This window comes from Engystomops pustulosus, chromosome 3 (assembly GCF_040894005.1).
Source record: "Engystomops pustulosus chromosome 3, aEngPut4.maternal, whole genome shotgun sequence".
Lineage (NCBI taxonomy): Eukaryota > Metazoa > Chordata > Amphibia > Anura > Leptodactylidae > Engystomops > Engystomops pustulosus.
This window is the reverse complement of record NC_092413.1, coordinates 51,904,795-51,919,117: the sequence shown is the minus strand read 5'-3', so window position 1 is coordinate 51,919,117 and position 14,323 is coordinate 51,904,795. Positions and strand designations below refer to the sequence as shown.

The following is a 14,323-nucleotide window of genomic DNA, read 5'->3' as shown; positions in this document are numbered from 1 at the left end:
GAATCCTTTACAATCTCACATAAATTAATTAGTGTACATTTCAGCATTTTCATTTTAGAAGCCCACGGTTACTGTACGTCCATATCTTACATACAAGCACATGAGAAGACTCCTTAGGAAGAAATAGCATTCAGCAATTCTAGAGGTTGCTACAATGTCGACTTCCTTTCCTACAGACATAAATAGTATGTGACATGCACAATATAACAAAGCTATTAAACAAAATAATAAAGTTCACTTATACAGTGTTACCTAATAGGCAAAAATGGGTCAATATACAGTCAGTGAATATTACGGACAACATATATATGTGAATAACGCATGTCTGAATAAACCCTGAATAGGGTTATAGATTTATTCAAATACAATTATGCAAGCAGAAGCTACAGTATCTAAAGATATAAACTTATTATCTGACATACTGAAAACTATGAATTGTTATGTGCTTGCTGAACAGATGTAGAAGGGATGCATAAACATAATTACCAAATGCCCTCCAAAAATGCGGAACGGCATAAATATTGTCAGCAGTCTGCAACTTGGTATGGTTTTGTATTATTTTTCCAATTTGAAGGGAGGCAACATTTTTTTTACTATATTTTTATTTTAATACTTGTTAAAAGTTTTTTTAAGTTATTTACTGTAGAAGGAGACATTTAAGATCATAGTCATGCATACCCAGGGGCATAACTCTGCTAACGGTAGCAGCTGCTTTGGGGCCCGCACTGTAGGGGGCCCCATAATCTGGGGTATTTCATGTGAATATGCTGTATGTGTGTATCTGTGATGTGTATGTGCTCTAGATGCATATGCATATGGGATGTGTATATGCTGTATGTATATTTTTAAAGGGTAAGTGGGGCCCCATTCAGAAGTTCACTATGGGGCCCTGCCTCTCCCAGTTATGCTACTGTGCATACCCATCCCTTATATTGTTTACAGAGATTATATATTGATTTTTTTGTATTGGTAAATGATTTAGCATGCATCATTTGTGACACATTATTGATGCAGGCTGTTTTAATGTCCGTGTAATAGCCTGAACTGCATTAGAAGCATCAGTGGTGCCAATATTGTAGGTGATGTAATAAAAATAACAGGACAAGCCAACGGTGTTTATAAATTTGGTATTGTAGGTCAAAAACATTTAATATACTGCTTTCAATTTGGGCACTAACATCCTGATAATCCAGTCAAACAATAAACAGTAGTCAACTTTGCTGTATAAAGATTGTCCTTGCCCTAGATCAGTGGTGGCAAACCTATGGCACTGGTGCCAGAGATGGCACTCGGAGGCATCTCTGTGGGCACACAGGCTGTCTCCCAGGCACAGAGTTTGCCAGACATGGCATCTTCCTGCAGTCTAAGGTAGTCCAAGTAGTGCCCTGCTATTGTAAAGTGACCCATCCTGTGCTGCTTGGTCCTGTCCAAAGAGTGAAAAGGTGTCGGATTGGAGCTCAAAGATTCTGGTAGCAATAAGCTTGTTACTGCCTAAATTGCTGTGTTGGCACTTTGGGAAAAGCTAGTGGTTTTTGAGTCTCACTTTGGGCACGCAATCTCTAAAAGGTTCACCATCACTGCCCTAGATGTTCTTATCTCCATGTGTGGAAGGAAACCAGAGTACCTGGAGGAAACCCGCACATACATTGGGAGAACATATAAACTACATGTAGTTGTTGCATGTTCTGTTGCATCTTTATCCAGAATAATTTGTTACTTCTTTTATGAGTTTCCACACTTTCTATAAATTTAAGTCCTTCTCTGAATCCACACCCAGAAACTCTAATGAGTCCACAAAAACCGTGAACAGCCAAAAGGAAACCCAATGGATTGTAATGTAGGAAAATTAAATTGTACTTTTGTACAGTACAAAAATTACTAATCGAAATACTTATAGGAGGAATTTTTTGCCTAATTTCTAGTGAGGACTACAAAATATCATGGCTGTTAAAAAAAATTTATGGTAGAGAAGAATCTCCCCCATCCTGACAGTTTTATGGCTTCTCCGAACCTTGGGCATATACGGGTGGAGAGTGCGGTGGGCAAGCAGGGTGTGAACCCCTGGTCAGAAGCATTAACTATAGTCTTTGCTGGGAAACCGGCAAAGACTATACCAAAACAGGTCTACAGGTCCGAACTGGCAGAGCTTGTGCCCATATTTATGTGTGTGATGGACAGCATCCATGTCTATTGCACTTGTTATTTGAAATTTTATTGTTAGTTTATTTTTCTTTGTTTTACTTTCTAATTTTACAGTGCCTCCTAAAAACAAAACTGTGAAAATTGGAATGGATATGCAATGTGCATCCCTATAGACATGAATGGGTCATCTAGAATGCAAAATGGATTAAAGTCATGTGTCCTGTGACATGGCTGTAAAATTAATTGAATGAATACTAAAATGTTCTGTGTGCTGTCCGTGAGATAGACAGCATAAGCCAGAAGTCAAGTGCACATTTGGGGATGCTCGGCACATTCACTGCATACACTTCTGTGGACAACTGTTAGATGCATTGAATTAGGTGGTTCTATGTGTTTTCCTTGAAATATTTGTACATATTTGTGACATATAATTGGATTATATCTACTTGATTAATAATCGCTGTTGGATATTTAGCAAAATGGTTGTGATGGACACAAGATTATGAGCTGCTGTAGTTACTTTTCCTCAAATTGTTGTAACTATTATAAAGATGAAGGCTTATTTCCATTAAAGGAAAAATCAGTCCAGAAACCCCCATTCTAGAGGTGATGGCTCTCCCTTGAAATGCCCTTTAATTATTTCTTAAAAACACAATATTTGCTCTTATACATGTTTTTTTCATGGTAAAGATTGGGTTATCCCATGTCTCACACCTTTCCTCACCCATTTTTTATAGATTAGCCATTGCATAGAGTATTCCATGCCTGTATGACGAGGTAAGTTCAGAGGGAAGGTTAGTATATATTGGATATTTACTGCAGATCTTGTGGCTATGCCAACATATTCCAGGTTTGTGATACCGCTTTCATTTTCCTTGATTACAATCATAGTATCAAAGTAAATAAGGTAAATAAAAAAAGATGCAGGTCTGCCAAGTTCAACCTGTGAGATAAAATAATTGTATTTTTCTCAATTATGTTCTCAAGAATCCAGCCCTCTCTTGAACATGTACAAAGTATCCGCCATAACAACCTCCTGCGGCATAGAGCTCCATAGTCTCCATGCTCTTACAGTAAAGAATCCCTATCTATGGTGATGTTAGAATCGCCTCTCCTCTAGGTGTAGAGGATGCCCCCTGTCTATGGTGATGTTAGAACCGCCTCTCCTGTAGGTGTAGAGGATGCCCCCTGTCTATGGTGATGGTAGAACCTCCTCTCCTCTAGGTGTAGAGGATGCCCCCTGTCTATGGTGATTATAGAACCGCCTCTCCTGTAGGTTTAGAGGATGCCCCCTGTCTATGGCGATGGTAGAACCTCCTCTCCTCTAGGTGTACAGGATGTCCCCTGTCTATGGTGATGGTAGAACCGCCTCTCCTCTAGGTGTAGTATATGCCCCCTGTTGATGCTAGAGCCGCCTCTCCTCTAGGTGTAGAGGATGCCTCTGTCTATGGTAGAGCCGCCTCTCCTCTAGGTGTAGAGGATGCCCCCTGTCTATGGCGATGGTAGAACCACCTCTCCTCTAGGTGTAGAGGATGCCCCCTTTCTATGGTGATGGTAGAACCTCCTCTCCTCTAGGTGTAGAGGATGCCCCCTGTCTATGGCGAAGGTAGAACTACCTCTCCTCTAGGCGTAGAGGATGCCCCCTGTCTATGACAATGGTAGAACAGTCTGTCCTCTAGGTGTAGAGTATGCCCCATGTCTATGGCGATGGTAGAACGTCCTCTCCTCTAGGTGTAGAGGATGTCCCCTGTCTATGGTGTTGGTAGAGCCGCCTCTCCTCTAGGTGTAGAAGATGCCCCCTGTTGATGCTAGAGCCGCCTCTCCTCTAGGTGTAGAGGATGCCTCTGTCTATGGTAGAGCCGCCTCTCCTCTAGGTGTAGAGGATGCCCCCTGTCTATGGCGATGGTAGAACCCCCTCTCCTCTAGGTGTAGTATATGCCCCCTGTTGATGCTAGAGCCGCCTCTCCTCTAGGTGTAGAGGATGCCTCTGTCTATGGTAGAGCCGCCTCTCCTCTAGGTGTAGAGGATGCCCCCTGTCTATGGCGATGGTAGAACCACCTCTCCTCTAGGTGTAGAGGATGCCCCCTTTCTATGGTGATGGTAGAACCTTCTCTCCTCTAGGTGTAGAGGATGCCCCGGTCTATGGCGAAGGTAGAACTACCTCTCCTCTAGGCGTAGAGGATGCCCCCTGTCTATGACAATGGTAGAACAGTCTGTCCTCTAGTTGTAGAGTATGCCCCATGTCTATGGCGATGGTAGAACGTCCTCTCCTCTAGGTGTAGAGGATGTCCCCTGTCTATGGTGTTGGTAGAGCCGCCTCTCCTCTAGGTGTAGAAGATGCCCCCTGTTGATGCTAGAGCCTCCTCCCCTCTAGGTGTAGAGGATGCCTCTGTCTATGGCGATGGTAGAGCCGCCTCTCCTCTAGGTGTAGAGTATGCCCCCTGTCTATGGTGATGGTAGAGCCGCCTCTCCTCTAGGTGTAGAGGATGCCCCCTGTCTATGGCGATGGTAGAACCACCTCTCCTCTAGGTGTAGAAGATGCCCCCTGTCTATGGCGTTGGTAGAACCGCCTCATACTAGTAAGGCAAAGGCTCCCGCCATTAGCCTTCAGCGGTGTACTAGTACGGCACTGAGACAATGCCAGTTCGGCTCTGCCCCGGAATCGAACCAGCCCCGGGGGTAATCTACCGCTGACATCCCTGAGTAACACCTGCGATTGTAGTGGGCTCCAATTGCAGGTGTTTAACCAGTTAAATGCTGCGGTCAGTGCGACCGCAACATTTAACTTGCCTTTGGGTGGGTCTTTCCCCCATGATGGCCCCCCCTGTGCCATCTTTGGGGGGGGAGGGACGTGGATGGTTGCTATAGCAGCCCTGGGGTCCGATCAGGACTCCAGGGCTGCCTTCAGGCAGTGCCATTAAGATGACGTCCTAAAGGCACAGTGTCAGCCTATGCATGTGCATAGGCTGACAATGCTAATACCCTGCAATACATCAGTAATGCAGAGTATTATCATGAACAAGCATCAGATGATTTCTTGTTCATGTCCCATAGTGGAACTAATAAAAAAGTAAAAAAAAAAAAGTTCAATAAAACAATAAATTAAAAAATCAATAAAACTGCCCACAAGCCCCAAAATATATAAAGAGACATATAATGCACAAAAAAAGTCAAAATCATAACAAAAAACCCACATATATAGTATCACCATGTCCGTAACAACCCGTAGAATAAAAGTTAATCATTATTGAACCCGTACAATGAATGCCGTAAAAAATGATGATTTTTACCTATTTAATCCCACAAAAAAATGCTATAAAAAGTGATAAAAAATATGTAATCCAGAATGATACTGTTGCAATGTCCCACAAAAAAAAAAAAAAAAAAACATCAACCAGCTCTGAAGCCAAAAAAGTTAAAATGTTGTGTCACTTGGAAGACAGTGATGCAAAAATGGTACATTTTTCCCCACATTAGAGTTTTATTTGGCAAATCTAGTAAATAATAAGAAAAAATATTCATGCATGGTATCCCCATAATCGTATCGACCCATAGAATAAAGATTACATGACTATACTGTGAACACAAAAAAAAGTAAAAAAAACTCCTGCCCTCAAAAAAAAAGTTCAGAAATTTTCAACAATAGGAGATACCAACCCCAAAATGGTAACACTGGATAACGCATCTCATCCTGCAAATAAAATGCCGTCACATGGCCCCAGCCAACATTTACCACTAAAATGAAGTACAACATGTGGGAAAAAACAATCTCAGAATCACTTTGATAAGTAACAGTGTTCAAAAGTTATAACCATATAAAGTGACGCAAATCAGAATACAAAAATGGGACTGAGCCTTAAGCTATAAAATGGCTGCATCCTTAAGGGGTTAATACTCGTAAATTTAAGCAAAATGAATGCCACACAGTAGTTAGAAAAATGCATATTCAGTGAAATGACTTCATTAAAATGTAATCTGCCTGTACTACCTGACATTTGGTACATTGTATATGGTGCTTCTATTCAGATGTTAGTGGTATAAATTCAGAAACATAATATCAAAATATTGTGTGTGTAGAATGTAGACTATACAGCCTGCTTAGCGTGAATAAATTAGAGAATTTCATGGGAATGTTTTATAGGTATTAGAAGTCAAGTCACACATACACAGGGAACCACTGGGGCTCACGTTTTGGTAATGATTGCTTGAAATAAAAAATGATTGCTGGAAAATAAAAAGCTGTATTTAGATATCTGCCACATTAAATATTTATTATAGATTTCAATAATAAGCAAAACCAATGAATATCTTTAGGGCATTTTAACATTTTCTTATGATACTGTCAAGCCCATGGTATGCTAATAGAATTGATAGTTTATGTACATAAAATATTATCTATCGATTTAACGATCTATCAGTTTATTAAATATGTAATGAGGTTACACTATCAATAACAGCTAGAACATGAACGCCACTTTACAAGTTAAAAATAGATATTTATTAAAATGTATATAATATACTTATAAGCCTAAGATGCCACTGCAAAAACACACTGCCCAGCACCATTTGTTGTGTACTCATCCTTGTCTCTACTATTTTTGATTGTAATGAATTAATATTTTTAATTACTGTGAATAAAAAATAATTTTTAATTAGTAAAGTGGCGTTTATCCTCTTGCTGTTACGGGTAGTGTATGCTCATTATTATGGGATGCGGCATTTAGCGAATGTATCCATTACTATTTGTCTTTGGTTAAATTTTTTTGTTTATGTAATGATATACTTTCAAACAGGGAAGGTGTTACGGTACGGCAAACTGGGCATTTGCCCAAGGCCCACTGTCCTAAAGGGGCCCACTGCATGTGGACTTTAATGGGCAGAGGATGTATTGCTCCTTTAACCCCTTCCCGACATTTGACGTACTATTACTGCATGGCGGGAGGTGCGTTCCCGCAAAATGCAGTAATAGTACGTCATATATTATATATTATAGCCGACACCCGCCTCTAACAACCGCGATCGGAGATTGCGGAGATTGCAGCATGCTCAGTGTGTCACATAATACAGTGTAATACATCTGTATTACACTGTATTAGGTGAAGAATAGCTTGAACAAGCGATCAGTGGATCGCTTGTTCAAGCTAACCTGTATATGTAAAGAAAAAAAGTAAAAAAACACTAATTAAACACACTTTTGAATAAAAAGAATTAATTAAATAAAGTTAAAGTCCCCTAAACACAAACATTCCCTATACACATCTAATAAAGTGAAACAACCTGAAAATCACCAAAATACCCCACATATTTGGCAGTGACGCGTTCGTAACAATCCGTACAATAAGTCAGAAACATTATTGGACCCTTACGGTGAACACCGTAAAAACAAAACGCAAAATGTAAATTTTCATAAAATCCCTTTACAAAAATGTTCTAAAAAGTGATCAAAAAAAAGTTATGTGCACCAAAATGGTACCACTGAAAAGGACAACTCAACACGTAAAAAATAAGCCTTAAACCAGCTCTGTCAACCAAAAATTATAAAAGTTATATCTCCGAAAAGATGGCGATGCAAAAACAAATGAGATTTTCTTTATGTTCGTTTTTTTCCTGTAAAAATTGTAAAACATATAAAAAACGATATAAATGAGGTATCACCGTAATCATAGTGATCTATAGAATAAAAATATTATAGTATTTTTAGTGTACGTATACAAAGTATACAAAAAAAAGAACCCAAAATTGACAATTTTCTTTTGCTCCATACTTTAAAGAGTTAATAAAATCTCATCAAAAAGCTACAGACCCACTAAAATGAAGTATTTGTAAAGTGCATCTCATGTCGCAAAAAATAAGCCCTTATTTGTCCAAATTGCCAAAAAAATAAAGATTGTATAGCTAATAAAAAGTGACAATGCTTAATCTGCTCTGAACGGCGCAGCTTCCCCCTCATTGCCCTGGCGTGTGCCCATACAGCAGGTTACCACCACATATGGGGTATTGTTATACTCGGGAGAGATTGGGTATCAAATTTTGTGGAGCGTTTTGGTATTTTATCCACTGAGAATTTGTACATTTTATGAAAAACACATTAATTTAGTAGAAAAAAAAAATTAATTTCAAAATTGCATCCGATTTTGTTTTAACCCCTGTAAACCAATTAAAGGGTTAACAAACTTCATAAAAGTTGTTTTACGTACGTTGAAGGGTGTAGTTTCTATAATGGGATAATTTATGGGGTTTTACTTTTATTTAGGTCTCTCAAAGTGACTTCAAACCAGAGCAGGTCCCTCAATAGCAGGATTTTGCTTTTTTTTATGAAAATGTGATTAATTGCACCTAACGTTCAAAGCCCCATAACAGCTTACAAAAATGATAGTATGTATAAAAAATCACAGAGGTATAAAGTAGACATTCGGTGAATGTTAATTATTACGTTTTTTGGTGTTATGACTCATGTGTGGAAAAAGTAGAACATTTTGAATTTCAAAAATTGAGAATTTTTCCAAATTTTCACCAAATATCTGATTTTTCTCATAAATAAATGCAAAACATACCACCAAAATTTTTTTAACTAACATGAAGTACAATGTGTCACGAGAAAACAATTTCAAAATCACTTGGATATGTTAAAGCGTTCCAAAGTTATAACGACTTATAGTGACACAGGGCTGATTTGAAAAAATGGGCCGTGTCAGTACGGTAAAAAGTGGCTTCGGGGTTAAGGGGTTAATACCCCTTGGTTGAATGCCCGAGTGAAGATGCTAATCATCTATCTCCTATCTATATATCTATCATCGATCCCTCTAGTTATCTATCTCCTATAATTTGTCTTTCTCCTATCTATATATCTGTCTTACCATTTATATATCTACCTTTTTCTCTATATATCTACTATCTACCTATCTCCTATCCATTATCTATCCATCAATCAATCAAACAATCAATCTTCTATCTCTCTTCTACTGTATCTATATCTCATATCAATCATCGATCATCTATCTAGATCTCTATATATAATCTACTTTCTATTTATGCATCTACAAATCTATCATCTATAAATGTATTGTATTTCATATTTATCTTCTATCATCAATCTACATATCATGTGTTTAGCTAATCTGTTTATCCAATGTATATATCTTTGTAACCATTTATCTATCTAGCTTTTATCTATATATCTATATATCTTCTATCTCCTATCCATTATCTATCCATAAATCAATCTCCTATCTCTCCTCCAGTGTATCTATCATATCTATCTTTTATCATCTATCTAGCTATCTATATATAATCTACTTTCTGTCTATGCATCTACATATCTATCATCTATCTAAAAATGTATTGTCTTTCATATTTATTTTCCAGCATCAATCTAAGTATCATCTGTCTATATCCTATAAAACTCTACTACAGTCCCATATTACAGATACTTACTTACTACTGTGTGCAACCTACAAAGTGTTATTATTGTGCAGGACTAAAGGAGCCTCTTACTGACTGTGACTGTTCATAAAATAGTTTTATTTTAGGGCCCCACATTGAATAAAACCTTTTGTTTTATACTAATTATTCGATCATTACCTACATTCTGGGCAAGTAGTATTTTTGGTGCTGAATTAATGATCAGATTTACTGATGGAATAACCTAGCTAGGTTCAGAAGGTGGAAGCACACTGGGCATGGGGGATACCTACATCTGGATGACCTTGGCTTCCAGGCTCGGACTGGCCTGCCGGGATACTGGTCAAATCCCCATCATGAGTCACCATCTCTTATCTGTGTCTGTGAGCAGGAACATTCAGCTGAGGCTGGAGGAGGGGGGCAGCAGGGGGGACTATGACGTCCTGCAGGAGGGAGGGACAGGTTCTCTGCTCTTCCCATAGCAGCGCTGGGGCATTAAGACATTTCCTCCTCCCTGCACTGAGCACCTCAGCCCCTGAGTCACTGCAGGAGAACATGGCCCCTGATACACTGGAGGAGCAGACAGTGAGCTGTCACTAATTACAGACCAGAGGACGTGGGCCCCCTAGTTGTCACAGTGGGCCCCCTTCCTCCTGGTCATGCTGGAGTGCCCTCCCCCTGGCACAGCACAGGCTGCACTCATGTGCAGGAGCTCAGGATGGATGAGGAGCTGCTGATGGCTTCCAGCACAAGAAAAAGGTACAAAATAAAAGGGCATCACATTTACACACACAGTGCACCTCATTACACCCCTGCAATGTATACATACATATAGACTAACAGTGCACTCAAGAACTACAACTCCCAGCAGTTGAATGAGATGCTGAAAGTTGTAGTACTTTGATTGACTGTATTAAGTATTGATGTGGAATAAGGATTGATGTCACACGTAACGTGCGGACTCTGTTTAGAATTGGAATCAAAGCGCACGGGGGTGGGGTGGGCTTCTATGTAAACACATGCGATGGATAACCTGCACCCGGTGTCCTGTATTGTCCAAATGCAGGGGCTAGAGGAAGTGTTACATGTGACCGCAGCCTCAGTATTACCAGCATACCCCGCGTTACATGTGACCGCAGCCTCAGTATTACCAGTATACCCTGCGTTACGTGTGACCGCAGCCTCAGTATTACCAGCATAGTCCGTGTTACGTGTGACCGCAGCCTCAGTATTCCCAGCATACCCTGCGTTACGTGTGACCGCAGCCTCAGTATTACCAGCATACCCCGCGTTACGTGTGACCGCAGCCTCAGTATCACCAGCATAGTCCGTGTTACGTGTGACCGCAGCCTCAGTATTACCCCCTCACCCGTCATGGTGTCCAAATTGCAGATTCATCACCATTTCAATACACAAACATTTGAATAAAAAGTGATGAAAAAACTTCTTCACTTCACAAACTGATATCACTAAAAATGTCAGCTTCTCCAGCTCCGTACATCAAAGTTTCAAAAAGTAAGAGGTGTGTGAAACCGAGCCTGTAATAAAAATAATGCAACTTTTTTTGTCATTTATACCACATTTGGAATTTTTCTCCAGCTTCCTAGTACACTGCAGAGAATATTAACCCTTAAAGGGTTAAAGGCCAGACCATTTTCATCTTTGATTTTCCATTTTTACCTCCCCGTCTTTATAAATCCATAACTGTGTTATTTCCATGTACAGAGCTGTATGAGGCTTGTTTTCTGCATAACACATTGTACTTCCTAGTGATGGTATTTAATATTCTATATCGTGTACTGGAAAGCGGGAAAAAAATCCCAATGATGTAAATTGCCAAAAAAACGTACTTCTGCCATTATCTTGTGGGCTACGTATGTACGGCTTTCACTGTGCGCCCCATATCATACCTCCCCTTAATTCCTTGGGTAAGTGTGATCACGAGGACACCAAATTCATAAAGCTTTTATTCAGTTTTTATATAATAAATGAAAATCTTTGGTACAAAAAAAAATGTCTTAAAGGGGTTTTCCCACGAAGACAAGTTAGGCCCTATCCACAGGCAGATAACAAGCCTAAGGCCCCATTCACACCTTGCAGTTCTTGATCTGTTTTAATTAAAAATGCAACAGGGAGGGGCTCATTCCAGAACAAAAGTGTTTCAGTAGAAAGACTTATGTGTTCTGACAAAGCCCTTCCCTTTTGCGGTTTCCAATGCAGTTAAAACTCATCAAAAAAACAAAAGGTGTATGGGGCCTGAGGCCGTGGTCACACATACTGCTAGGCGTCCGTTCATAACGCGACGCTAGCGCACAGGGGAGGGTCCTAGGCCCAAACGCATGTGCTTTTCCAGGGAAATGCATGCAATTGATAAGCTGATCATTCTCTGTAAAACGCATGTGCGTTCGGGCCAAGGACTGCCCCCTCTGCGCTAGCATCGCATTATGAACGGACGCCTAGCAGTATGTGTGACCACGGTGTGAGGCTTGTTTTCTGCAGGATTGTTGCACACGTCCTCATTCACTTCTATGGGCTCCTGCTCATGGCTGTGAATTTTACAGCCCTGTTTGTGAGCCGACTGCCTGAGCTGCAAATGACAGAGCAGGTCCTAACCATGTTTGCGGTTCAGGCTATTATTATGCACTTGCATCCCGATGACAAGCAACCCTCAAACAATGTCCCATGGGACCATTGTTTGCATCCCAAGAACTGTACAAGTATAGTGTGCAGAAAGCCTGAGGCTGCATTCACACATTACGTTTTTTTTGTTGCAGAAACTTAAAGTTTGTCTGCTGAATGGACATGCATTCAAATGGAAGATGAACAGATCGTCTTTCCAAAGCGTTGAATATGCAACAAAAAATGCAATGTGTGAATATGGCCACAGGCGGCATTCACACCTTGAATTTCCAGCACGTTCAGAAACGCAATGAAAATATACAAGGGGGTGGCTCGCATGTATCCATGAAACAGCTGGTGGGCCCCCAGAAATAATTTCACTGGTGGGCCCTTGGCACCCCAGTTTGACCCTGTTGGCTTCAACCATTTGCTGCCCTATAGTAGTCAGATCAATCCCAGGTCAACAAGAGGCCATTGCCATCACCTTACCAGCAATTATAGCCGGTGAAAGGCTTTTGTTCTTACCTAGAAGATTATGGCTACTTAGATGTTTCTGTTTTTAAAGATTAACAAATGTGCACAGTTTTTATATACACCTTCTGTTTAGAAGTATGAAGGCTGACTTACCTGCTAGGGTCTATATTGTGGGGCCTGCTGAAGATGAGGAAATATGAAATTTTCTCTATGCTGAATTTTTAAAAAGAAGATTATCTGATGGTTCATTTTTCAGTGGAGGACTTAAATTAAAGTAGAATTGATGGATTTAATAATAATAAAATTTTGGATGTTGGAAAGATTATACCTTATATTTCAATGATGGAAATGATTGTGATAGTGATAGTAGTGTATCCTTGTGTATCAACAGAAAAAATTATTATTTTGCAGTGCAGACTTACTGATTGAATAATCTAACTTGGTTGTGAAGATCATTACCATTCTGGGTTTTGGACCACTAAGAGTATTCCAATCATTTCTATATGTGAAAGAAGAGGGCTTGTCAATAAAAAATGTACAAAGAGTGTTGTGCTATAACAAAGGTTGTGCATTCAGGGAGTGTCTATGAAAAACAATAATTATTTGACCTAGCGTACCCTTAAGGGGTTCTGGAACACCAATGGGAAACTACTGGATTTGCTGGCATGAGGCCAAGTAAAGGACTATGAAAGGATGGTCAGAGAGAAAGGAAGAGGGAGATAGAGTCCTTTGCAGCAGGAACGTGTCCCGACATGGCTGTCCTTGTATATTCGATTACCTGTAGTAGAAGAGCCACACTCAGTCCAAGATAAAATGCTTTAGCAAGCAATAAATCAAATTAAGAGTTTATAATGCCAAATTGTTTATAGAAAAAGTTTGGAGACACTTAAGGCAAGATAGTCAGCGTTTTTTGAGACATACCAGCTTCTGGAAAGTTTTGCTCTGTTGTTTAGGGTCTATCGTTATCTGGTTAATGAGGAGAGGAAATAATGATGGATTATTATGTGGTATATGCTGTAGTTGGAGTTAAGGTTCCATGAGTTTAGTTGGTGTTGGATTAATAAATTAACATTAATTTTGTTTAAAATATAAAAAAGGCTATTTGATGACTCTGATATTTTAAACATTTAATTTATAAGGAATATATCAACATATAAATAAACTTAAGTTCACCAGTTTTTTGGCACACACCATGAAATGTGTGAATTCTTAAAGGGTTATTCCAGGAATAAGCATAATTCATATTCAAATGGGTCATTAAAATCTAAGCTAATATGTAATTACCGGTAGTTGTTTTTAGCAGAATTAAATTGCTTCAGGTCCTTTAACCAATCCTGTGATTTTGTCCCTGTGGAGGAGACACAGGACAGAAGATGGCCGCTGGTCACATGTTCACATCACGTGTCCTGTACCTGGCTGGGAAGGTCATGTGATCATCACTGAGTTTGGATGTAATTGTGTGCATACAGTATGGCTTGTGTGAAGGTGAGAAGTCATCTCAGTGGAGCAATATGCAGTGATGGCAGGGTTGGGCTCCAGGGTCGTCCCCAGGTTTCAGTAGGCCACTAGGCAACAGAGCCTCAGTGGGCCCCTTTGCAGTGAACTCATGTGGCGGTATTAAAAAATCAGAACACTTTGGCCCTCAGTATTCACTATAGTCTCCACCAAAACAGGTCAAACAGGTCCG

The 14,323-nt window shown here is 39.9% G+C and overlaps 1 protein-coding gene across 6 annotated transcripts in view; it reads left to right on the top strand.

Moving 5' to 3' along the window:
- Positions 1-14,323, top strand: part of TMEM178A (transmembrane protein 178A) — a 215,973-nt gene that overhangs the window by 156,970 nt on the left and 44,680 nt on the right. The window contains exon 1 of one of the 6 annotated variants that reach the window (XM_072140757.1): positions 10,280-10,302. The exons of the other annotated variants lie outside the window; for them this stretch is intronic. The gene's annotated coding sequence lies outside the window, so the exon portion shown is untranslated. Of the gene's footprint in view, positions 1-10,279; positions 10,303-14,323 lie in introns of those variants that run through there. 6 annotated transcript variants of the gene reach the window in all.